The sequence below is a fragment of the Anser cygnoides genome, chromosome 7 (assembly GCF_040182565.1).
Source record: "Anser cygnoides isolate HZ-2024a breed goose chromosome 7, Taihu_goose_T2T_genome, whole genome shotgun sequence".
Lineage (NCBI taxonomy): Eukaryota > Metazoa > Chordata > Aves > Anseriformes > Anatidae > Anser > Anser cygnoides.
The window spans coordinates 23,278,527-23,303,351 of record NC_089879.1 but is presented as its reverse complement, the minus strand read 5'-3'; the positions used below and the strand labels follow the sequence as shown (position 1 = coordinate 23,303,351).

General features: G+C 42.3%; 1 protein-coding gene across 14 annotated transcripts in view; it reads left to right on the top strand.

Annotated features, from left to right (window-relative positions):
- The window catches only part of PCDH15 (protocadherin related 15), a 738,695-nt gene that overhangs the window by 260,647 nt on the left and 453,223 nt on the right, over nt 1-24,825 (top strand). For all 14 annotated transcript variants that reach the window (XM_067000244.1, XM_067000234.1, XM_067000238.1 and 11 more), the window contains one exon: nt 12,801-12,848. The gene's annotated coding sequence lies outside the window, so the exon portion shown is untranslated. The remainder of the gene's footprint in view (nt 1-12,800; nt 12,849-24,825) is intronic.

Genomic DNA, 24,825 nt, shown 5'->3' with positions numbered 1-24,825 from the left:
CAAGGCAGGTACAACACCTTGCACACTTCCCAAATTTAAATAGTTGCTTGTGATGATGGCAAGCTCTGAAACGATTTTGAATAATTACGATGATAAAGATAAATGATTAATGGCCGGTCCTATCTGAGCGTAATGTCAGGCTGTTCTTTGCAAACCATATGCTTTGTGGTGCACTCTTCATTTTTTTCTTTTCTCCTTATTCTCCTTTGGTTCCTTTTGTCATCTTTCTCTCTCTACACCTTGTTGCAGACATAGAGCCATGCTACCTCCTTATAGTCTTCTGGTGACTTCTTGGGACTCACCTGCCTTTAAACCTGTGCTGAGAAGGGTGCAGAGCAGAAGATGACCTGGCAGGGAGGGAGCAGGGGGCAGGGGAGCAGTTTCAGCCCAGCTCCGTGCACACGCTGAAGATGGCACCGCTGCCGTACCAGGAGGGCTTGGACCCGGTGGCTTCAGCAGCAGACGTCCAGTATCTGCACGTATCACTGAATGCAGCAGGCTGTGTTCCTCTGTGACAAATAAAGCATTTCTAACTGCTGAATATAAAGGAAAAATAGTTAAGGATAGAGTAACATTAAGAGAATCTCTTTGTGCCCCAGCTGTTCTCTCTTGAACCTGTAGCTGATGCATACCCATCAGGAAAGAACTGCAATGCATAATGCCTGCTGAGGAGAAGGGTAAAACCGGGCTGGAAGGCACATATGGACTAGAAGATCCTACTGCTGTCTCAGCCTAGCATTGCCTGCTAAATGAGAAATCACTGTAGCAATAAAGTTCCCAAGGAGAAAAAAGATTTTTGATGAAGTGCTTATAATAGTCTTGGTATTTAGTCAGTAAATTAAAATGTCACAACAGCGCATTCATTTGTGGGCAGTGGCTTTCTTAAATTAGTAATTAGCTGTTTGCTTTGGTCCTAGGGGTCTGTAATAGCGAGGTCTGTGCTTACAGCCCCGTTAGGTGTCCTGGAGCAAGGCGCCAGCTTGCAGCTGAGCTGCACAAGTGGCTGCGCGGCTCCTCTGAACTGCCCCTGCAGGCACCAGGCAGCACTTCTGTTTGGAGAGCTCTTTTTTCTCAAGCGTTTGTGTTTGCCTGAGTCATTTAGGGAGCTTCTTTCTGCACTGCTGAGAGTCGCCAGGGAGGTCCCCTCTCAGACTCAAGTCTGCTCTCTTTGCTTTTCCGCAGCATTAGGCACTCCTCCACTTGTGCTTCAAACGCAGGGTGAACCAGCCCAGATCCCAGCTGCGTTCCTCCCTCTTAATTAGCAATCACAAGGCCTCCTAATCACATCCACACCATTCTCCAGGAGAGGCGTTGATTCCTAATTTATCTCTGCGATGTGGGAGGCGGGGAGGTGGCTGGGGCATGCTCACCACTGAAAAGGGCTGGCAAGTACATTTTGGGGGGTCCTGCGGGCAGGGCTGGAGGAGCTGGGAGGAAACTCAACCTGAACCGAGCGGCAGCGAGGCTCAGGGTGGAGCGGGCAGCTCCCTGGCACTCAGCACAGATCTTCTCCCGTGTTACAGAAGATGGATGTGAAACACATGAACACAAAACCCCCAGGAAAAGTGGTGTAGGTTTTTTTATGATTGCAGCACTTGGTTGTCTTCAGCACCACCCTTCCTGGCTGCTTATGTGACAGCTTACTGCACAGACAGAACCAAAACCTCACTGATTCCTCGTTCTACAGAAAACAAGCAAGCAAGTAGACAGAAATAAACAGACAAAATAAGTTTAGGAGGAGGAAGAGTCCTGAAAAAATAGTTCGTTCACGAACATCTCAGGTATAAAAAGTGCTGTAATTGCTGAGGTAAAGAAGTTGCACAACATTTGAGACCTCCAGGTAATGCCAGCCCCACACGTGTTTCTGTTTAGTGGTTTTCAGCCTTTCATTTTCCAGAATTCTTGTTTTTGAGTTCTCTTAAAGAATCACTGCAGTAAAGCCCTGTGGACAGGCAGCAAAAGTAAATAATTAGTGAAGGGACAAATTCTACAGAGGTGGTTATGTTTAGGCATAAAACTTTCTCTCTGCAAATATCTTGTGGAGGTAGAAAAATCTAAAATTAAGATTAGGACAAAGGTGTCACCTATCAAATATTAAATATGTGAGAAAATGCTGGAAAGTCATATCAGTTTAGCCATCTCAAAATCCTTTATAGCCAAACTGCTCCTTTTTCTAACTTTTTTTTTTTTTTTTCCAAAAAGTGGGGCAGTTGTGCTTCATCTCTGCCAGGCTGTCAGAGGGCTGTGATGCACCAAGACACCCATCCTTCTAACGTAAAAGGAGCGGAGGCAGAAGAGACGAGCCAGCCTTTGGGGTTTCGGGTGTGAATGTTTTGACACTCCGTGGGGTAAAATATATGTCTTAAGGTATTTTTAAATTGAGTTTAGTTCCTAGGTAGGTGTAAAATGCATTGTACTCATTTTGGAAAAAAAAAAAAGGTGTTGAATAACATTATACAAACGTTTAATTAAATGCTTTTTCTCATCAAGAGAAGCAGTGGAAATATAATCAGAGTTTTTCCACTACTTTAAGGAGGATAATTCAAGGGTGCAGGGAGGAATACATAAAGCTAAAATAATGAGCCATGATTCATATTCAAGGCACCAGACCAATGAAACTACCCCTAAAGCATCAGCAGAACCATGACCCATACTAGGGATGGAGAGGTGGCAGAAGTCTGACAGGGGACCCTTGGCATCTGTTCTAAACACCTAGCTTTAAAGCACACAGCTGATATATATTCAGTAGTAAAATTACTGTGTGTATATATATATATATATATATACATATATTTTTTTTTCTTTTAAAAGTTCTCTGTCTGCTATTCTCAGAAGCAAACATGGCAGATCTGAGGTAGGGTAGGAACCCCTAGCGTGGTCATGGCTGGATGCAGACCTGTTGCATTATGTGTGTGCCGTGACTCAGGAGTGTTTGCAAGTTTGTCATGGGCTTGTGACAAGTATTAAGTGTGAGGCTGTCAAGTTTAATTCTTTTTCTTCATTGACTTGTGTGGCATAATACTGACTAGAGTTTCAAAGGTGTGGACGGGACCAGCTTCAGAAAGGTTTGGAAGCATCTTGACAAGGACAGGGTTATGATGTTAAATGGTGTTGGCGCATGAAGAAATGACGTGAAATAATTAAACCCTAATTTAGTCGTGACAAGTGCAAAGCGATGCCAAACATCAAGTGGCTCTGTATAGCTAATAGGGCTAAAGAAGGGCGCCTTTGTAGGGTGGCCATGGGTGAGGAGATGCTGGGTGGATTTGGGCTCCCAGCCCCAATGTATGCAGGTTCTTTTTAGGCTACTTGCCATGAAAACAACTCCATGACCGCTTTTATCTGTGCACTGAATTACCCATAAAAGAGGGTAACAGATTAATTTAATTAATTTGATTTAGTCCCAATAGTGTATTGTTTTATTAAGCAATGCTATGGCATAATTAAGAGTTATAACTGTTTAAACACTTTGTAGCCATGGAGCTATTAATCAATACTAAATTACAATAAAATTAACAAAGTAACATAAACAAGGCATGTAAATGTTGTAAAACCGACAGCGTTAATTTATTGACTGAAAAGCTGCTTATGTAAACCATTTTTAAAAATTAGTTTGACTGTAAATTAATATTTACATAAGGTAATTCCAGAAGTGGAAATGGGACAAGAAGAGCATTCCTTATGACTTTTCAATTCTGAAATTCCTTTGATGAGAAACATAAATTTATAGCCAGATATTCTTAACTGAGTGGTGAAGCAAAGCCCTTGACTGCCCAGTCCTGTAGTCTTCAGGGAGAAAATCTAAAAAGTAAAACCTAATGTCATCTTGAGACCTCCTCTGTTTTTGACATTTGTCATATTTCAATACAAATCTGAACAGCTCATGCATTGCTAAGCTTTAATTTGGCCATGATGTATTAATGCTAGAGCCTAGATTCTGTTCTAGTTTTCAGGAATGTCAGGCAATGCAAGAAACATTTTGTGTGCTTAAATAAATGATTTGTTGGATGGGATGGTTTACGAATTGCGGAGATGCCCCAGATACTCACTTACCAGTGTGCATTACATAGAGAACATACAAAATACATGCTATCAACATGCAAGACTACAGGGCTGGTGGCAGCATATTTTTGAACTTTTTCAGACTTGGGGTCAAATCTGATTTTGGACTTTTGGACTAATCTTTTGGACTAGGATTTTTAAAGGCAGGTAAGGAGGGGACCCCATCTGTAGTAGCAGAAAGGCTGTTACCCAGTTTCTCCTCGGTGTTTGTCGAGGACAAAACCATGCTTTTGATCACTTCTGCAAAGCTCACAATGGAGTTGATCACCAGAGCCCATGAAACCTCTCTTTTGCCTAGTGATCCCAACCCACCAGTTAAATGTGTTTCCCTGTGGTGGAAGCAGACAGCAGAGCATGCTGGTGGCCCTGTGCCCGGCAGGACCGCGGCAGGGAGACGCGTGGGCACGGGCAGCTCCTCGCTGCCGGAGCTGGGTGCAGATGGGTTTGCTGTCTCGTCTTCTCCCTGGGTTTCTCTCCAACTGCTCTCCCCATGAATTCAGAGCGTTTTGTTGGAAGGGGCTGGCACCGCGTTTTATGCTTTTGTAAAGGAGTCAGTAGTAATCGAGCCAAAGCCTTTCCAGCTCGAGTAAGCAAAAGAATAGTAGAAGATACTGCCTGCATTTCTCCTTATGTTAAAGCATTGGGGCTGTCCTGTGTTTTGAAGGATCCATCTGTTCTGTGCAGTAAGACATCCTCTGAATGGAACAAGGGTTTTCTGGGCCCTGATGGCGCTGACGGAGGAAGGCGGCATTCTGTGTTGTATTAGCTAAATGCCATCTCCTGTAATGCTCAGCAAAGAACATACTCTGAAAGCACATAGCTTCCCTTATGAGGGAGATGAGGACAAAAGAAAAGATAGATGGGATATTGGTACTTCTCTGCTGCTGGTCTGCAGTGGCACTTGGTGCTGTTCTCCCAGCAAGGTTACAGCCGATTTCTTCAACAACACGCTGCAGATATATTACACCACGAGGAAGGATGTGGTAGGCTGCTGGGTGAGTGCACGATGCTTTTTGGCTGAATCCTGGTACAGTGTGGGCAGAGAGCAGAGGAGAGGAATTCCCCTCTGTCACTTGAGGATGGATTCATCCGGGGGCATATTTGGAGAATCTGTACTCCAAGCCTTGGCTGCTGAAAGTGAAGGATTTTTTTTGTTTGTTTTGTTTTTTGGTATGCTTTAAAAAAGCATGAGAGTTATGTTCATACTCACAGCTCATAGATGATATCTTGGGTCTTTAGAGGGAAGTGATCAGTGTATGTAATCAGTACTGACTTGTAAACCAGCTCTGCAACTGGGGTAGTAAAGAACAGAAAGTGTCAGTCAGAGAAAGGTCCTATGAGCAGAACAGGAGAAACCAGGAGAGTGGCAGATTTTTCTGCAAGAATGAGAGATGACGAGCTGAGAGAAACCAAAGGGAAGAGGCACTACTGATAGATTGCATGTGCATATGCATATATTTTAATTGTTTGTCCTTTACATTTCTGAGAAGCATCCCGAACATCATGAAATTCTGCCCACTTTTTCTTATGTCTCCTGAGAACATTTTATTGTCTTCTCTCTTGTGATATTTCTAAACCAATTAAATCATCCCACGACAGGGCTTTCACAGACTACAGATTGCCACGGTGAATCAGTGTAACCTGTAGCTTGGATTACGAACCCCACTTTGGGTTTCAAAAAATCTGACAAGTTTGATGTCTGGTTTTTACTGCATTTTCCTTAAGTGTCTGATATAATAGAAGGACACTGGACTCAGAGATGTCACAGTGATTAGCTTGTCCCAGGGCCAGCTTTCTAACATTGCCTGGTTTTAGGGAAGTCTGTCTGGAGGTGACTTGTCTTTCTGAAGTGGGGAGAGTTGTAGGGAAAGAGGAGCTGTCTGACAGCCTCTTAAAACTTGCAGCAATTCACCATTTTTGGAGAATGTTTCTGTAAGGAGAGCTGACTTACTGAAGTATTTCGTAAATAAAATAAATATATATTTTGAACATGGTACTAGCTAATGTCCGTACAGGAATGTGGAAGGTCTGCTCAGGCTGTGGTTGGGGAAGATCCCATCTCCCAAACACACACCTCCTCATAGATGTTGTGGAAGAGCAAGGTTTTTGCAGAGCTGAGGTCTCATTCTCAAATTTTCAAAATCATGCTTCTTGCTCTCTTCAGCTTCCATTGTACCTAACTGGATCTATTGCTAGGTATGTCTTCTCATCTGGTGTTCCTTGTAGTGTTATGCCTAACCGTTTCTGCAGCAAGCTGTGGGTGTGATGGAACATGGCTGTTGATTGTTGAGATTATTTATATGACTTTGTAAAATGCACTGTATTATACAATGAGACATCTGGTCAAAGAAAGCAGTGCCTGAAGAGATGAGGTGTGAGGCAGTGTAAACTGGTACAGTGGCTTTTGAGGGATACAGAACAAACACAGAGCTGTTTTATCGATTTCTTCTATAGAGGCAATAAACATGCTATCCCTTGCAGAAAAATTAAATCCTCCCCAAAAGTAAACCTTTTCCAAGGCACTGAAATTTTGAGTTATCTGCCTTTAGGAAAAAAAATCAGAAAGGCTTTTTAAAAATTACTGGGAGGGGGGTGTTTATAAATAATATATTATCGACATGTACTTCAGATGCAGTTGAGTTATATATTGAGTTTGTGTTGCACAGAGGACAGGAAACTGAAAAAAAAATTAAAACTGGGATTATAGTTTTGGAATTTTATTGCTGCTCCTGTGTTCAGTCAACCAGGTTTCACCAGTTATGTGAAACCAACATTTACATGCATTATAAAGAGGCTGACATAAATATATATGAAATTTTAGATAGGAAGCAAGAAGTAATGGTAAAACAAATCACTTACTTTGACTCGAGTTTACTTTCCAATGCCAAAAGAAACATGACTCATCTGATTTTCCAGAAAAGGATTGCAGTAAATCAAGTTTTCATTCCTCGAACTTAACAAAGTTGTAATAAAAATGCCAGAGTAATATTCGTTACATTTTATTAATAGATGATGGAGACTTTTAGATGATGGTGGTTTCCTAAGAGTTTTTTAGGAACAGCACCTGTAAGTTTTGCTTACTGACGGGTGAGGATATCGACTTACAAACAGAATAGAAAAGTTTTAGTTGTTGTAAAGAATATTGCTTTATTAGTATTTTTCTTGATAAAAACTTCCATTTACGCATATTCTGTAGGCAGAATCAAGCATTTCTTCTACAGGAGAGGAGAAAAATATTTGCAAAGCAAATCAGCTCCCTGCACCCCAAAGCTACTTAGTGGTGTTGGTTCTTGGATTTTCCTTGTGAGCAGGGGAAAAAAAAGTGGTTAGCCTCTGCAGAAAGCAGATTTTGTGAGTATTTAAAGACACGTTAAATATTCCTCAATTTTTTTGACATACTGAATATATCCTAGCTGCACAGAAAGTCGATATTGGAAGTTGAAAGAAGTGTGGAGATGGAGGTTGCTCAGATGTTACGTGTGAAAACATATGTATTGTAAGGGTCATTGTAGGCAACGTTTTCCTACTTCAAGGTGGTAATTTTCAAAGATATCTGAGAGGTTTAGGATTCTGACCTCATGCAGATGTGAATTCACATTCTTTAGCTAGTTTTGGTAACACTGCTCTTCATGCTGATTTTTTAAGATAGCTTTTAAAAGTACTTCTGAGTCACTTATTTTAGTGAAAGGGAAGAGGTGAGGAGAAGAGAAGAGCTGCAGGTGAAGGCGACGTGGTGGGCTGGGGGGCTGGTTGGCGGGGAGCATTGTGAGGTGCTGGTGGTGAGGGCTCTGCTGTCCCACCAGATCCTTCAGCAGGTGAGGGTGTGAAGGGCATCTGGGGCCGGGAGCTTTGGAGGAGGTCAGAGGGGCCCAGGTGGAGGTGATGTGGCTGGGAGGGTGCTTGTGGGGCCTTCAGATAGGCCCTTACCTGACGTGTAACCACCAGATGGAAGCCCCAGCCCTTAGCTTGAATCTTACCTCTCTCCCTTACGCCAGTCCCTTGATCTTAATTCTAAATGTCAGACCTTCACAGCTGAACCCAGCCTTAGTCTAAGTACAAGCCCTGATCCCTAGGCTTGAAACGCTAGCCCTAAGCCTAGCGCTGATCTCTTCAACTAATCCAAGGCCTAGCTAAGACTCAGCCCATCATACACTCCCTGCTAACCAGAAACCTTAGGCACAGACCCTCACCTTCTTGTTCTGCCTCTAACCCTAGTCCTAGCAGGTGAATTGAGCCCACTAAACTGAACACCAAGCCCAAATCAGAAACCCTGACCAGGTACCTGTAGCATGTAGGCGGATGTTCAGCATCACCCCAAACTGGAAACTAACCCAGACTGGAGGTGAGCGGTGTTTCCCTCGCTTTGCAGTATGATATGTGATACAGATTTGTTTTGTGTTCTGTTATATAGCAATGGAGCGTGGCACAGCTCAGCCAGGTGCCTCACAGCAGCATCAGGAGGGAAGAGATAAAGAGTGCCATACCGACCAGAAGGTAGGGTGGAAATCATCACCTTGCCATCTCTGAACACCTCGCTGTGAGGCAGCCTTGCCTGGCCTATGAGCTCTAGGGTTGCAGTCCTCCTGTGAACGTCCTCCTAGGGGACTAGGGACCAGGAAGCCCAACAAAACTGGGAAAGAGACAACTTGGCCACTGTGGTGCTTTGTCAGCTTTTTCTACCCTGTGCCAGGTCCCTTTTCTCAGGCTGTTAGCGCCGCGGTGCTCAGGGATCCTGCATTCTAGCCCTTGGCTCCTGCGCCTGTCTCCTGCTCTCTGGCCTTGGTCCTCCTCTGGCACCTACTTGCCCAGTCCAGATTCCTGCTCTTGTTTTCCTGATCTGCCCACATGGCTCCTTGTTTGAAACATTGACCTCACAGCAAAGAATTTTTCATTCTCTGAATTTTAAGGTCAGTTCTACTCCACCTCAGTTTGGTGTGCCCTTGAGTTTATCCCTGTTGCTGCTGCCTCTACTCGGGTACCTGCTTCCCATCCCCAAACCTGGTTGCACCTTATTCCTGCCTGTGGCTACCACTGTCTGCAATTAGGTGTGTTCAGTAAAGCAAAGTTGGGAAAAATACTACCAGTCTTCAGCAGGACATACCTAAGCAGTGCCTAGATCTCGCTATTAAAACTGAATGAACACAGACATGCACAGAGGCAGTGAGTCCTTCAGCACGAAGGAAAATAGAACCAACTTCACTGGATCAAAGACCCAAGTCCTGGACGTTGAAAGCTCGTAACACCAACTTGGCAGAAGAGTCAGCAGATGTCTATTGAAACAGGTCAGGAACCTATTTCAGGAAGCCTGAGAAGTGAATCTCTTATATACTAGAGGCATTTGTACTTACCCATCAATTTCATCAGTCTTCAGAAAACGAAAAATTGTAAGCATCTGGGCAATACTGCAGTTTGAACCTGTCCTTTCGGGCTTTGACATTACTCGTGGGTGTTCTCAAGAGCAGAGTCGTCTGAACCTTTCCTCTTCTCAAACTTGTCCTTTTCTTCCCCTACAGGTGAAATATTTTATTGTGTTACAAAGAAAGAAGTGGAAAGCTTTTCTCAAAAAAAAAACCACACTAGGATGTTTGAAATTTACTGAAAAATTGTTTCAGATTTAATGACAAGATTTGTTTTTCAGGCAGTTATCAATGGTAGAAATTAAGCAAGTCTTGAATTACAGCCTGGAAAATGTATTTAGTCAGCAAAATATTTTGAAATGATTACACAAACATGCAATTTGTGCTTCCTCTGTAATTTAATAGCAGTGTATACATCTGCTGGCAAGGATGGCAAGGGAAGATGGCAGCAGGATTTCAGAACGCCTTTCATTGATTCCTGCATCACTGCAAGGACAGTGAAGAAATAAGAGGCCAAATGTCTGTCCAGTCTTTGCTAGGACGTTGGTTTGGGGGCTGAATGGCTGCGTGCTGCATAACCATGTCATCCCTGCTAACTGAGGGATCCCCAGTTCTTGTCTCCCGGGATGACTTCCATATTACATGATCCTTTCAGACAAGGGTAAGAGAGAGCACTAAGCTGTATAAAAGCACATCCCTGCCTGACTCTGCCATACTGGAGTTGTTTTAGCAGTTTCATATATCCCATCATTTCCTTCTGGGAGTAAATAGTTAGCATTTGTTTTGGAGCAACATCCTGGCTTTGAAGGGAAGGAATCCTTCGATTCTTAGTTTAGTGCATTTTGGGTCAGTTCAGAGTAGTTTTCTTGAATGTGAAAGAAATTCCCTTTGGAGGAATTGAAGGGAGAAGCCTGGTTCCAGTGGCTCTCCCTCATAGGGGTGAGAATGCCCACCTGCTGCCAGCTTTGAGCCACAGGTATGGTGGGGATGTGAAGTGCAGCCCAGAAGCCCAGATTTCCTAGCATGACGATGAGATGGCTACAGGTGCCTGCTGTCATCTGCTGATCCCCTCCCAAGCTGATGTCAGGGCACAGCCCGTACGGTGCTGGTACCTTCAAGCGCTGTAGAAAACTTGGGGATGAAGCATCACTCTTTTTCGTGTTAAAATTCAAAATGACCACAGTCTGAACAGCTTATGTTTCTGGAAGATAATATGCAGAGCTAAAAGCCCGTGATGAGCATGAGGAATGGTGTTGTGCAGCGCGTGAACAGCACAGGGCATGATGCATCTTCATTACACAGATGTAAAACGACGATCGTTTATCTTAAAATCTGCTGGCAACAGGCATTAGGTTGTTGGTAAAGAAAGTGGTGAGCCTCGTTCCCATGGTGATGCAATTCGTGGTGTTCCTCTGCACACAGGAAGGCTGGGCATTCTCCGGACAAACTAATTGCAGCCTTAATGCTGTAGGGTTTTGGGGGTGAAATATGTAATTATTTTGGTGGAATGCTGAATTATTGCTAACCATCCAGAGCCATCCGGTATCTCATACTAAGCAGTGCACAGGCTCCATGAGCAGCTGCCCTCCCATCCCCAGTTTTGTACCAAGGAGGGAATATGTGTTTTTTAGGAGTAAGTTTGAATAGTACGTTTACCTGCTGGAAGCAGTATTTATATATATTTAAGTAGAACTGTTTGCTTGCTTCAGAAATATAAGCAGACTTTTGATGTAATCAGCTGCAGATGGTTTATTCCTTGGGTTTGTTCTGTTTTTTTTTTTTTTTTTTTTTCCTTTTTTTTTTCTTTTTTCTTCTTTTTGTGTATACATTTTATATATTAGAGGGAGAGAAATGGGAAGATATGGAGAGAATGGGTCAGTCTGACCTATTCTGGGAAAAATTTATATATTCCTACACTCACACACAGTGCCCTCTTAGTGAAGTTTACCCATTTTTACTTAAATACTTTTTTTGAAGGCTAATAAAATGCCAATTTGTTTGCCTTCATGTGACATTTTGTTTGGAGTCAGTACAATATCCACGAGCGTCCACAAACTTCCATCAATCTTAAAAAGCCTTGAGTTATTTTACAAATCCTTACTACCCAACCTACCGTGCATTTGTTCCACTTCAGAACAGAACAACAGTTTCAGTTAATGCAAAGCAAACCGACTGTACCGAAATTTGCCTCTTTTCTGCTTTAAGAGCATGGCAAACTGGCAAACTCAAATGTAATGAATAGCTTCTGTGCTGTCAATTAACAGCCTGAGAATAAGTTTTGTTGTTTTATGCTCGAGTCATAGCTCTTTGAATATTCCAACCAATTGAGTCCTATTACATAGATAACTAACGAATGTTTAAATGAGAGAGAAAACAGCAACCTGCAAAATGTCTTTGCTTCACGTGAAATTGCCTGAAAATAATGCTGACAGATGCTCTCTTAGTGAAGATCTGGATTTTGCTGAGAAAGGTGAAATGATCCCAGCAACTATACAATTCAGTTTCAAAGCCAACCACTAAGAGTTTAAAACATCCAACCAAACTGAAGGTCCTGTTCAGATGCCTTGACTCAATTTCATCCCTGTGATTTTGGTGGAGTGGATCAAGTGGAGCTTGGCCCACCGTGTAGAAGACAGTTGTGCCACGTGCACTGTGACTCCTTAATTCTGGAGCTGTCTGAAAGAGGCTTGGTTTAGGTGCACTCTGAGTGCCCAGTCTGCAAAGGAGACCATGTGCAATTCTGTAGCTTCAGATTTCAATTTTGGGCTTTACATCAGGAAATGTTCAGGGCTGAATTATGTTAAATATGGGGAACTTGCCATCAAATTTTCTGAACGACTCAGTAAACTCTCCAAACAGCTCCGTTCACGTACCACCGTGGTGACAGGTAGGTAGTAAGCAGGCACACTTCTGAAAGTTTGGCACCAGAGGCTACCAGGGGGAGGCCCGAGAGATTCCTCCAGAGGGAAAAACAGGTGCCCTACAGGTTTTATTGTTAAATGTTTTAGGTTGGGGAATGACAGAGAACATATATGAGTCTAAAGAAATTACAGATAAACGCCCGATAGATATAATTTACGGTAGATACTATAAAAGAAAGTTATTGTGAATTTTTCCTTGGTTTCTTCTTGGCAGCCTTCATGGAAATGTGTAAACTACTTCAGTGAAAACCTCAGGCATTGTTTTCTTGTTATTTTTCTTATTCGAAGCTGCCTTTATCAGGAATAAAATAGCAGATATCAAAAACTATTCTGCTCTTTTCTGTATCTTTTGTAGGCTTAAACCTGTTTTAGTAAAAAAAAAAAGTGTGATACTAGATGTTGTTATTAATCAGTAATTTAAGTAATGAGCATGATTAATTCTGTATTTTCTGTTTTCCAGGAAATCAACATATGATCTCAACAACAAGAGCTGAGAAGTGCAATTAAGGTACCATAATTTTGCTTTTAATATGGACGTGCTTTTGGTAAAAGCGTTTTCCAAAATACACTCTCCAATAATCCATTTAATTACCTGCATTCCTGGAAGCTCAGTCCCCCTCTAGAAAGGTTGTTGCTTTTATTTCCCACTTTTTCTACTGCTGTTTCCTGAAAACTACTTTTTTTTTTTTTAACTTACATTTCTTAACTTCTAGTGTTGTTTTTTTTTTTAAGTTTAGTAGGAATATGTTGAAATGTCCATATAGAGTTGTATGATGGGAATAATGTTTCTGTGATGTACTTGTGTCTATAAGTCATGTCCTTCAAAGATTAACTTAGAAAATGTTGTGGGGAAGTGATTGAAAATCTGTCCATAGGAAGCTCTTGGAATGGTGTCTGCTGTACGCCCCATTTCACCAAGAATTAAAGTGTTGATTTGAATCACAAGATGGGAATCAGCTCAGCAACTCTGTTGTACCACAGGGAAAAGGTGGTTCTTTTTGTTGGAAATATGTACCATGACCTGAGTTCTCTCTCCTCAAGTCGTGTTTTCACTTGTAAATTTTTGTCCGGGATTTCAGACAAAGAGCAGCAAGGTAGGAGAAGGTGGAATTATTTCAGATTCCTTCTTCCTTGACATGTTGCAGTGAACTCTGCTGGTGATGTGAACTTCAGTGGAAAAATATTATTTGCTATGGAAAACACAAATGAAGTCTGAACTATTACCAAATTAAAAACCTGATGAGCAATGTTAAGCAGTTGTTCTAAAAATGACATCAACTAATTCTTCCCAGTGCATTTCTCTTGTCAGTACTTCCATTCCACTTCTAAATGCTCTGCTATTGGTATAACACTGCCCTTGAAGGAGTAAAATGCAAAACCACGCTGGAATACCAAACGACCAGTTGAGTTGTTTCTTCCTACCAAGAGGAGAGTTGTTGTTTTTGCTGGGTCTGTGTGATTTATGTGCGGATGGGTAAGGGATAGGAAAACTGTCATTTTTATTAGTTACCTCTGTTGTAGGAACTGAATGAATTACTTTTCAGATTTTACCTCTGGCCACAGGAGTCTAGTAGCAAAAACTCTTAATGTATGTTGCAATATGGGGATGATGCCTTTGACCGGTGCATACTAACGTACGTGCAAAAAGAATTAAAAAAAAAAATCCCCCAAGTACGTGCAAATTAGGTTATTGCAACATTGTGTAATGTCTTAGGACAAGTTTTGAACACAGAGTAATCAAGAATATCATCAAAGTGGAAAGTGGGATAAAATGCAAAATTGTGATTAGAAGGAGAATTTGTCAGGCTGACTTAATGTTTCTTTTTGCTGAGGAGGTGAACGTCTCAGACTACAGTAATGCGGTGAGCTTAAGCTGCCTAGATATCAAGGAAGCATTCATTCAGTACAGTTCCCAGAGGAAATTATTATTTAAAGTGGAGATGGTGCAGATTAATACAGGAATTATAAGAAGCTGGCTCAGGCAGATAAGAAACTGGGTAAAGAGGGGACTAGGGTGGGATGTGCTGGGAGGTGAGTTACCAGGTTGCGAGAGACTTATTAGAAGTATTACTGAGGGATAAGGTCTTGTGACTAGCCCTATGCAGTATTTCCTTTAGTAACCTTGGCACAACGTTTTGATATGATTTTTTCATACTCTTCTGATATTGTGGAGGACACAAATATTGTATGGGAACCTTCTGTGGACTCTGTGGATTAGTGTAACAAAGACAGTAAAATCTAATAATAATAAGCACACTGCCGTTCTTTTAGGGACTAGTAACAGGTTATTTTTTTTTGCTGCAAACAAGGGATTCAGCATGTGTAAACTCACCTTTTTTTGTTTGTTTTTACAAAAACGACATCTCTTAGCTGAATCTTTTATAATCTAAAAAGTTTTCTTTAACATCAGCTCACCAGTGAGTCCCAATTTATTCTAAATAATTTAGATCCTAGGTACTTACATTCTCTACATTCTAATAAGAGAAGTTCTTGGATTTTAAACTTCAGGTTCCAAGGGTCTGCCTGATAAAGGTGTGTGGTTTTGGTTGTGGGAGGGAACAGTGCAGTGGAACACATTACACGAGAAGAGTTGAATAACCCTGAAGCCACTGAGAAAAAGGAGAAAAGAGCCTTTTGGAGAATCCCATCCTGATTAACAGCCCCAGATTTGTGGCAAACTGGCGTCGTGCTGGTAAAAGGGAGCAAATGAACCCAACGCCGGGCCCTCCCCAGGGAAATAGGGCTCAGCCCTGCTCTGTGACTAACCCCGTGATTAAAGCCAAAAGGATGAGAAAGCTCTACTTTATTATCATATGCTTAGGAGCTGCGCTTCCGTCAGATAAAAGGAAAGCTGTTCAGATGAACAAAAAATTGGTCTGAAGATAGGAAACAGAAGGTAGGACTAAATGATCAGTTTTCTGAGTGAGAGGATGACACTAGTGGGGTCTCGGAAGAATCTGTGCTGAAACCTGTGATACTCCACTGATAAACGAACTGGAAAAGATGACAGTGTGCTGATGATGCTTTTATTCAGAGCAGTAAAGATGACTGCTGACTGTGAAAAACTGCAGGAGGATCCTGCAAAACTTAGTGGCTGGGCAAGGCACTGGCAGGTGAAATTCAGCGTAGGAGGGTGCGAAGGGAAGGAGACAAAAATCCCACACATGAGGTGACGAGTGCTGAGTGACCAGTGCCATCCACTGACCTGGGAAAATCTGGGGCATGGACAGAGCTGTGAAGTAGAAAAAGGTTCTTCTATGAAAAATATTAATTTTAGTTTCAACAGTGGTTATAAAAGCAAATACTCTATCAGGAACCAAAAGGAACCAAAATATACTGAAAATACCACATGGCTACCCTGTAAGCATATGTTTCTTTTGCTTCTTGAGTGGCATGCAGCTCTGTTCCTCTGTCTCAAACAAGTACAGCAAGGAAGGTTTGGAGGATGAAAAGGATGACACACATTTTCCAAGGCAGGATTAATTAGAGTAGTGTGTTCCTTGGGATGGAAAAGCACCGAAGGCCTGGGAACTCCCTGGGGGCTGCCAAGAGTGCGTAGGAACAACAGCAAAACTTCTGGAAGTGACTGCAGGCTGTGCCCAGCCAGCAGGACCAGGGAAGTGTCTGCACACTTCTACAGGGCTCATTTACACATGGCCTAGGCTTTGGTTTCTTGTCATTAGAGGATGATACGTTTCCACCTGGGGATGAGTACCAGCGTGGTGTGCCTCCATCCCTCCCTGTTAGAGGACTGAGTGGCATTAAGTGCTTTTGTAACAAAGTAAAGATCTGTTTGCCTTTTAAATACATATTTAGGGTTGAAGTATAAGTGAGGGGATCGAACGTAATACCGATGCAAAATCAAGTGGATTTAAGTATGTCTTGAGTATGCTTTGACTGGAAATTAGAAGGCACGTAACCAAAGAGATGAGTGAAATTCTTGAGGGGCTTTCCAAATGCATCTAGGACATGAAAACAGTATTTGTTTATGTTGGACCGATCCCATAGGCTATTATGGATGTTTTTGTGTAACGCATCCAGCCACCTCTGAGTGCTAGCACATCACTTCTAACCTCCGCCACTTCCCATGTCCTGCACTGTACTTTCTGAGGCTTTTGAGCTCATCCCCTTAAGGAGATCATCGTTTGGTAAGTGTGTGTGTTTTTGAAGAATGTTACTTTATGGTGTGCAGTGAATGGAGAAGGCAGACTATGATCTCCTGCAGGACATTTTGCTCTGAACATTAATTCTATGTTTGCCTGCAGTTATTGGGGATTGGTGACCCAGGTGGTCCTTTCCGGCCTCTGTTCTGGTGCACACACTGAATTCATTAGCTGGATTCAAAGCCTACACACTTTGCATTTATCTGAAAGTAGTTGAAAAGCTGTCTTCCCTCAGAGAATAAATCTCTTGCATCTGCACTTGCACTCCTGCCAACTCAGGAAACACACAACTGGCTTTGGAGCACACAGGCACATGCTACGTGAGACGGAGGTGCAGGAGCTGAATTGTAATGCAGCACTAAATCTGGGGCTACCTCAGCAAGGACAGCAGAAACAATAATATATGCAGGTCTCTGCGTAATTCCTTGCATAGGCATACAGTTACAGCGACTCTTCAGAGCTACTGTTAAAACAGAAATTAAAATACATGGAGTGTAAGATCTGCTTGGATGGTCCGTGCACTTTCTTTTGTTTCTTATAACTAACAATAATAGTAAAAATATACTATAGTAATCGAAAGGGTATAATAAAAATATTCAACGTTGGGCAAAAAATCTTCAGGCTTGTACTTGTAGAAACCCAAGGGAGGGATCTGGAGTGAGAATGTCAGCTGTAAAAATGAAAAGGCAAATTAAAAGAAGTCTAGGAATGTAACATGCACTAGTCATCTGAACTAGCACGTTTTCATAGAGTTTTTTTTTTTTAAAGATTTAGAACAGTAGAAAACATTGCCCTGTCCTGTGGCTTGTCGCTGCAAATACAGTGCTAACACCTTTGTCAGGGCTGAAAAAGTCACGAGGACGTGAAAATAGTGAAGAATGAAAGAAAGTTGTAATATGAGTTGACTCTGGGGATTTTGAATACCAACCAAAAACTATACACATATATAGTAAGATGAAAAGCTGTTGGAAATGGAAGTGCCACAAAAACACTGTCACTATTAGTTTGCATATCGTATTAGGACCCTAAAGGACAAATAGTCTGGGAGAGCCGATATCCATTAGAAATGGTTGGAAGAGAAGATCTTGAACCGCAGCCAGAACCTACAGATGGAAACTTGAAATAAATAAATAAATATCAACTTAAAAGTAACCACAGTAAATTGTGCAGGGGATGCATAATATGTCCTCCATTGCTCACAGCAGCAAGCAAACATGCTGCTGCTGCATTCAGAGCAAGCTAACTGGTGAAGTAGCTTTGCAGTGAGGTTTGCTAAAAGGGAATTAGAGCCAGCCAGCCTCCTGGGAGTTTGCAAAAGTAATGTCAGGGCTCCTGGAAATAGCACAGACTGCCATTTGCACAATTCTTTTGTTGAAGAGTGTTTTATGCCTCTCATTTTCTGTAACAAGAACTAACTTTGGGATGCTTCATCCTAGATGAATCCTTTAACCTATTGAAGATAAATACAGGAAAAAGGAGAGGGAGGGGATCTGGAAAAACACTTGCATGCATGAACAAAATGGTAAAAGGCGGGTTAAAGCAGAGGGAGTCATCCCAGAATGGCCTCAAAGATGGGGTGGCACTAGCTTTAAGCTTTTGGCAGAGTCACCCTGACGATGCACGCTTTCTGTACGGTGTGCTGCCCGGTTTGCTGGGCACGTAGAGCAGCAGGCTGCTTCCAGCTGAGGAGGTCATTCCCCACCCCAGGGAGGTTTCCCTGGCTGAGACACACGAACAAAGGCAGAGGCTCTCCTTCAGGAGCGACCCCACATCAGACGGCTGGTGGCAGCAGCAGAGAACAGGGCGAATGCTCTGCCAGGAGAAGTCACACATCAAAATAGTTTTGGAGGGTTGTTCTTTTTAAGAAACAAACAGCAAAACTCGGGAGAATATTAATGTCAAAGCAGTAACTGATAGAGTTTTCCCTTAGAAAACACACGCTAGCAGCTAGAGTTGATTTAATTGTGCTGATTATGAAATAGAAAACTGTAAACTCATTAGCAGAAGCTTAGTGTGTCAAAATTGCCTGCTGTTCTGCTCTATGAAGAGAATTTAGTATTTGGACAGCAAGGACCAAAAGCCTTGTGTGAGGACAGAAAAAAAAAGTGTTTTCCCCATCAAAAATGATGTCCCAGCTTTTGAATACGAATGAGATTTCCCATTTTTTCTCTGGTATTTTTCCACAAAAAGGTGTTTTTCAAACGGTTTTCATAGCAAAATGATAGAATAATTCAGGAGCAGAAAAATGGTCTCCAATCACGTTATCTTCAAATCTGTCAGTTTTAGGCTGGGACATGCCTGTTGTCCCCATTAGCTATAAATCTAGTCCTGTAGGTAGGCATGGAAGTGACTTTTGTAGTAGCACTATGGTATTTCTGTACTCTTCTCCATTCCCTTAATGCTTTCTGTGCTTTCTGCATCCCTGCTGTGCAGTTAGGCAGTACCAAGAAGGTACTTGTATGTTAATTTTCAGCTCTCATATGCTGTGGGGCAAAGCACTGAAATTAGAGAAACTGACCTAGAAATCCTTGTTATTAAATAAACATTTACTTATAGTCATTCTGAAGCTTTTGATGTACAAGTGGACTTGCTGGCAAAAGTATGCCATAAACCAAAGAAGTGATATTTACCAAGAGAAAGGGAGCAGACTTTGTGTTTTCAGATGCTAAAAACCAGTGTGAAATGAAGAAATTATTTAAAACCTGCTGCTCATTTGTGAAACGTGGTGTCTGGTGAATTTGTCTGATGTTTTCAAAGAAGGTTTTCATCGGACTCTGAAAAGAATAGCAGTACATAATTGAACTAACCCGATTTAAAGAAAAGGATATGCATTCTTCTCTGCTGACGGGCAGCGTGGCTTGTCTGGGAAGTGGTTTTAGCACCCTGTGGTGCACCCAAATGCATTCATGTCCTCTTTTGAGATGGCAAGGGGGAAATTAAGAGTACCAGGTAACTTTCTAGGGTTTTTCTGGTTTTGTTTTTAACACAATGCCTGTCACCATGAGATTTCACTGTTCCTAATGGCAAATTTGCCATCCATAAGCTTGCTTGTATGAGCATAGCAGGGGATCAAGGCCTGACTTGGTGCTGTCCGTCTGTTCCTCCTGCTAACCATGGGGCTTGACTTCTCCAGCCCCAAATTAACCCTATTTCGACAGTGATCTCCTATATTTTCTCCTCTAAACCAATGCCATAAGGAATAAAACATCGGTGCATTGTTGATCAAGTAGCAGCACCAGCAGAGTTTCTTAGATTTCTCTTCCTAAACAGTTTGTATTCTTACAAGTGATAGTACGAGTTTGCTGATAGGCCACATATCTTACTTGAGCATTTCGCATTCATGCACACTGATAGTTATGCTGCAAACACGTGCTTTTGCACATAAATAGGATCATCGTCTGGAGGTAATCCAGTTTACAGATATTCTCCGTTAAGAAACTGCAGGTCTAATCTGAATAGTCCGACTGGAAGCCCCATGCTTTCACTAGCATTTCATCAGTATTGCTCAGATTATCTGCAGATCCTGAACTAATATAAGGCCCCTCTAATAACCCAGATTGTTCCACCTGCTTTTGCTCTGTAGTTTTATGGAAGCCCCTGCTTCCAAGGTTTCCTTTGCTGTAATGTCACCTATTTATACAGCATGCCTTGGGGAAGTAGTTATTGGGGTTTCCAAGAAGAGGTGCAAGACAAAGGAAGAGGAAGGAAAGTATGTTTTTGTGGGTATTGTAAATTGGTAGAATACAGGTGCCATTAAAGGAATTCCTGCATGGAAGCTAGAGTCAGCCTTAGTGGATTTTGCAGGTTTGGCTTCCAAAAGAGAGCTGGCAGTCAGATCTGGGCTTGCTGCCTGAGACACTGCCTTCATGAAGAAATGGGCACTCCTCTTTGAGTATGATGCTGTTGTATTATTGAGTCCATTATCTGTATATATTTCTGTCCACGCTTCAACAAGATTGATTACTTTGATTTAATATAATTTAGTCTGAGGCCCTGGCGTTTCTTGGTTTAATTCTCCAATGATTATTTACATGGACAGTGAGAAGGACTGCCTGTATTGAAGAGTAAAATATTTCTATAATAAAAATAAATAACAGAAACACTGACCTTTCAGTCCCAAGGAAAGTGTCTGCTTAAGAACTTTACAGCTGCTTGCCTCAGTGCAGACTGGCATTTGCAAGGTTAATAAGTTGGTTATTTGGATGTAAGTCAATACAGAAGGAAAAACAGTCTCAACGGTTATGATAGCAGTCCACTTTTTCATTAAGTGATAGATAATATATAACCATCAGTTATACGTGTCACCATCAGTGCATAGTTTAAATGATGGCTGCTGTTAAGTATCAGTATAGAGGTGAGGTGTGAAGACAGTGAAAATAATGAAAGATTTGATACATTTGATGAGGAGAAAAATGCCAATCAGTGACTTTGCCAATTATGCTTTAAAGCATCTTTGCAACCAACTGTCTGTGTTGATAAGTCAGTATCGTATCTAGGGATTAGAAGCAGGCCTTTGAATATGAGTCATCATGAATTCTAATCAAGATGTGCTAGCATATGATACAGATTTATTTCTTTTTTCTTTATTAGCATTGCCCTTTGAAGAACCTGCATCTTTTCATATGCTTTTCTGATAACCAGAAGGGTCAGCAGTTCCCTCCAACCAGCCATAGCAGCAGGCAAACCGCCCGCACTCCTTGTTCTTTACTTTAGCCTAGGCTTCTTTCAGATCTTCCACAAATGCTTGGAAATTTATTATTGGCATAGACAGAATCACTGGTGCACACCAACCCTGGTGTGTTTTAACCCAAGGGTACGGCTGCTGGGGATCTGGAGAAGTCTGCAGGGAGGTCTGTATCCTTTTTTGCATGCAGGCACAGCAGAAACCTAGAGGACAGTTACAAAGTCTTGTACGACATGGAGCGAGGGAGAGGAGCACAAGACCGTGACCTTCCCGATGCTGCTGGTTCCCTGAGGTTAGGATGGATCCATCATTTTGGTTGAGAAGTTCAGCAGTGCTAGTGTAGACTTTGCTGCTATAAATGTAATTGCTTCAGAGTGACACTTAAAAACTTTACAGTCGCTGAAGAGCACACAAATGCCATTAGGAGAATGACAAGTCTGCCTGGATTCAGCTCACAAGGTTCATGTGCTGTGGCAGCGTGGCCCCTCTGAACAATCTCGTACCCTCTTCTTCTCCATCTTTCCATTAGCAGATTTCATTTTTGGAGATCTGGACACGTTGTTACGCCCACTGTTGCTTTTCCGGGCAGATTAAACTGTTTATTTAGAGGCTTCCCAGCTTATCCTATGCTTCTGACACTCAGGGACCAGTGACTAATTCAGAGTGGGCGTTTTATTAAATGTGAGTGCTTATAAAATCACACTGACTGCAAGACCCATTGCTTCTGACTTTATGGTCACTGCAAACCCTGTTTTTGCAACCACAGTTTGCCTTCATTGAGCTGACAAACTTTTAATCCTTACATGGGTAGAGATCAGAAAATATTTGTTGGTGTTCTGCTGTTTCACGTTTCCAAACACATGCAGCCCTGTCTGTACAAGAAACTGTTCCAAATCAAGCTAGAGCTGAGACAGAGCATACCATTTTTCTTCCATCCCACAAAACTTTAAATGTGATATTTCTGAAATTGTGTGTATGGAAAGGTTGGAGTGCCAGCCTTTCATCTTTTCTTGTGGTGCTTGAACAAGGCAGCAGGCGTGGAGCTGAGATGGATAACTCTTTCCCTGTGCCCTGCTCATGGGTTGTGTGTTTGAGAACATTGCCTTTGGCTATCTCTGCCAAGTTCAAATGCTGTCATCCACACGAGGAGACATCACTGCCTGCCCATCTGCAGGAGTTAGCAGTAATGACTTGGCCTGCAACACCGAAACTTCTCAAGGATGCTTCCTTCGTGCAGACTCAGCTCCCTCCTCGGGTGCTCTGGAGCCTCCTTTTGGACCATGTTGGCATTGCTCGTGATGGTACGTGTACTGGGCTCTGTCCCCTTGCAAAGTGAGCGATGCCAAGCTCTGGCAAGGCCACCTCGTGTGCCTCCCCACTGACAGGTGTTGGGGAAATCCTGCCTCAAATTCATTCCAAAGGTAGCCCTGAACGTTTACCAGAATTGGGACATACTTTACTTGCCCTTGTCTTAAAGCTGCTATTAAGGACAGAAAAGAAGGAACTGAATACATTTGCTAGTTATGTGATAGGTCTTTTGGGACATTCCCACACTTTGATAAATCCAGGCTGTCCCCATACCCAACACTGGAACTCTTAGAAAAAGAGCATGTAGAGTGCATATATATTAATCTGCTTTAAAATTCTTGGCAAGCCTCCATCCCGAGTACCAAGGCAAAGCCAACACCATCTCCTTCTGTCCCCGGGACCTGCAAGTCAGCAGAGTGAAGCAGCCCACTGGCTTTTATTAGACAGTGTGCACTTGGCATAACAGCCAGGTCAGATGCCAAGTTTGGGAGAGCAGTAGCTCAGCTCTTGTTTGAGTAATGGACTGAACGCCTTGTCTGAATTGCCTTGATTGTCCTCCAGGGAAACATGACCTCGACAGTGAGGTCCATATTGCTGCATCTCAAAGAAAGAGGTACTTCCTTGGAGGTCACTAGTTTGTCAGGGTAGCAGTGGCAGTGTCCACCAGTTTGTTTCGATTTCCAGGGCTAAAGCAATATGGCTTAGGAACCGGAGAGGTCACATCTGTGCTATCCCCACAGTACATGGATAAGTACTTTCCTGATAAGGTGCCTTCACAGCAAAGAGAAAAAACTGATCTTAAAATTCCTTTTATCCCTGGTGGGGTTTTTGTTTTGTTTTTGTTTGTGGGTTTTTTTTGGTGGTTGTTGTTGTTTTCCTGTGGGAAAACTAGCCTTGAAACAATCTAATTTATGACATTCCTTCTCTGTAGTTTTAAGAGTTGGTGCCCTAAACACTTCTGCTCCAGCTTGATTTAGGAAGGAAGTCTTCAGCATATGCGGTGATGAATTGCCTTAAAACATGGCTAGGCCCCCTCCCTTGCCCTGCCTGATGTACGGGGCATCCCTGCTTCCTCCTCCTCCTGTGCTAAAAGCACCGTCCTTCCAGGATGCAGCGATTTGGTGAAACCTCCTTCATCCTTTGTGCTGAAAACAGTGCTGTGGAGTAAGAGTTATCTCCGTCTGTGCTGTGCTTTAAAAGCAAGCCGAGCTCAGACAATTGCACTGAGGGTAGAGGAAGAAACCATGAAGTTCTGCTTCAGACACTGAAATTCAGTGGGCTGAAATAAAATATATCTTAATTTTGGTTTTGCTGTATAATCTACATCAACCCCCCTGAAGTTGCTGGTGCTTTACTTTCTGCGTATGAGTACTTTTACTCTACTGATTTATTACTTTTCAAGCAGAAGCTAGTATACCTGTGACTGAGTTACCTTTGAATTTTGACCTCAGATCAGCCTCTAGTGAACAGGCTTCCTAACTAAAGCACTTTCAACAGTACATCTTTATTATGACCCAGTCAGAGGATACAGAAATCACGGAGCTGCAAATGTATGAGAGAGACTGTCAGGACTTGGCTTGCTCTGATGATGATTTCCATAGACTTTTTTTTCCTTTTTTTTTTCTTTTTACTCTACCAAAAATGGTAAAATATTTTTATCATTGGTATATTTCTGTTTAGATGAAAGTTCTTGCTATAATGATACCGAACATCTGCAAATCGCAAGGCTTGCTCCCTTCACCTTAGATTGCCACATTCCTCCTTTTAGCTGCGATACGAGGTTATGGCCCCATCAGGTATCAAGTGCTAGTCCTACAAAATTAATTCAACAGACCTCGAGGTTTCTGAGGGTCAGATAATACCGCTGGTTATAAACCCATGGAGTACCCCACTGCACACACACAGCTTCTTCCTGACATGATGCGAGATAAAAACTGCTGAGGCTGTGAAAACACTCAGTCTAAGTTGTCCGTGAACAAAAACTGCACCATATATTCATGATTTCAGGGTATCTCCCAAAGCATTTAATTGTTGTAAGAGAATTTCCACATCCTAGATTAGTGACTGTCAACAAGAAGCAGTGACACCAAAGAACCTGAGCGCTTCAGCCACCTCCATAAAATGTGTAAGTGCTGATGGCTGGAAGCAGCTTGCTGAGACTGTGTTGTGTGGCTGCCACTAGGATTGGCATTGGGATCCAGCTAGGCTATTAGTTTTAAAGAGAAATAAGTTATTGCAAGAATTTTATGCAAGAAGAAAAATCTCCCATCTCTCAACCTCATTTATTTTCCTGAAGGAACACGTAGTAGCAACCATTGCAACACAAAGAC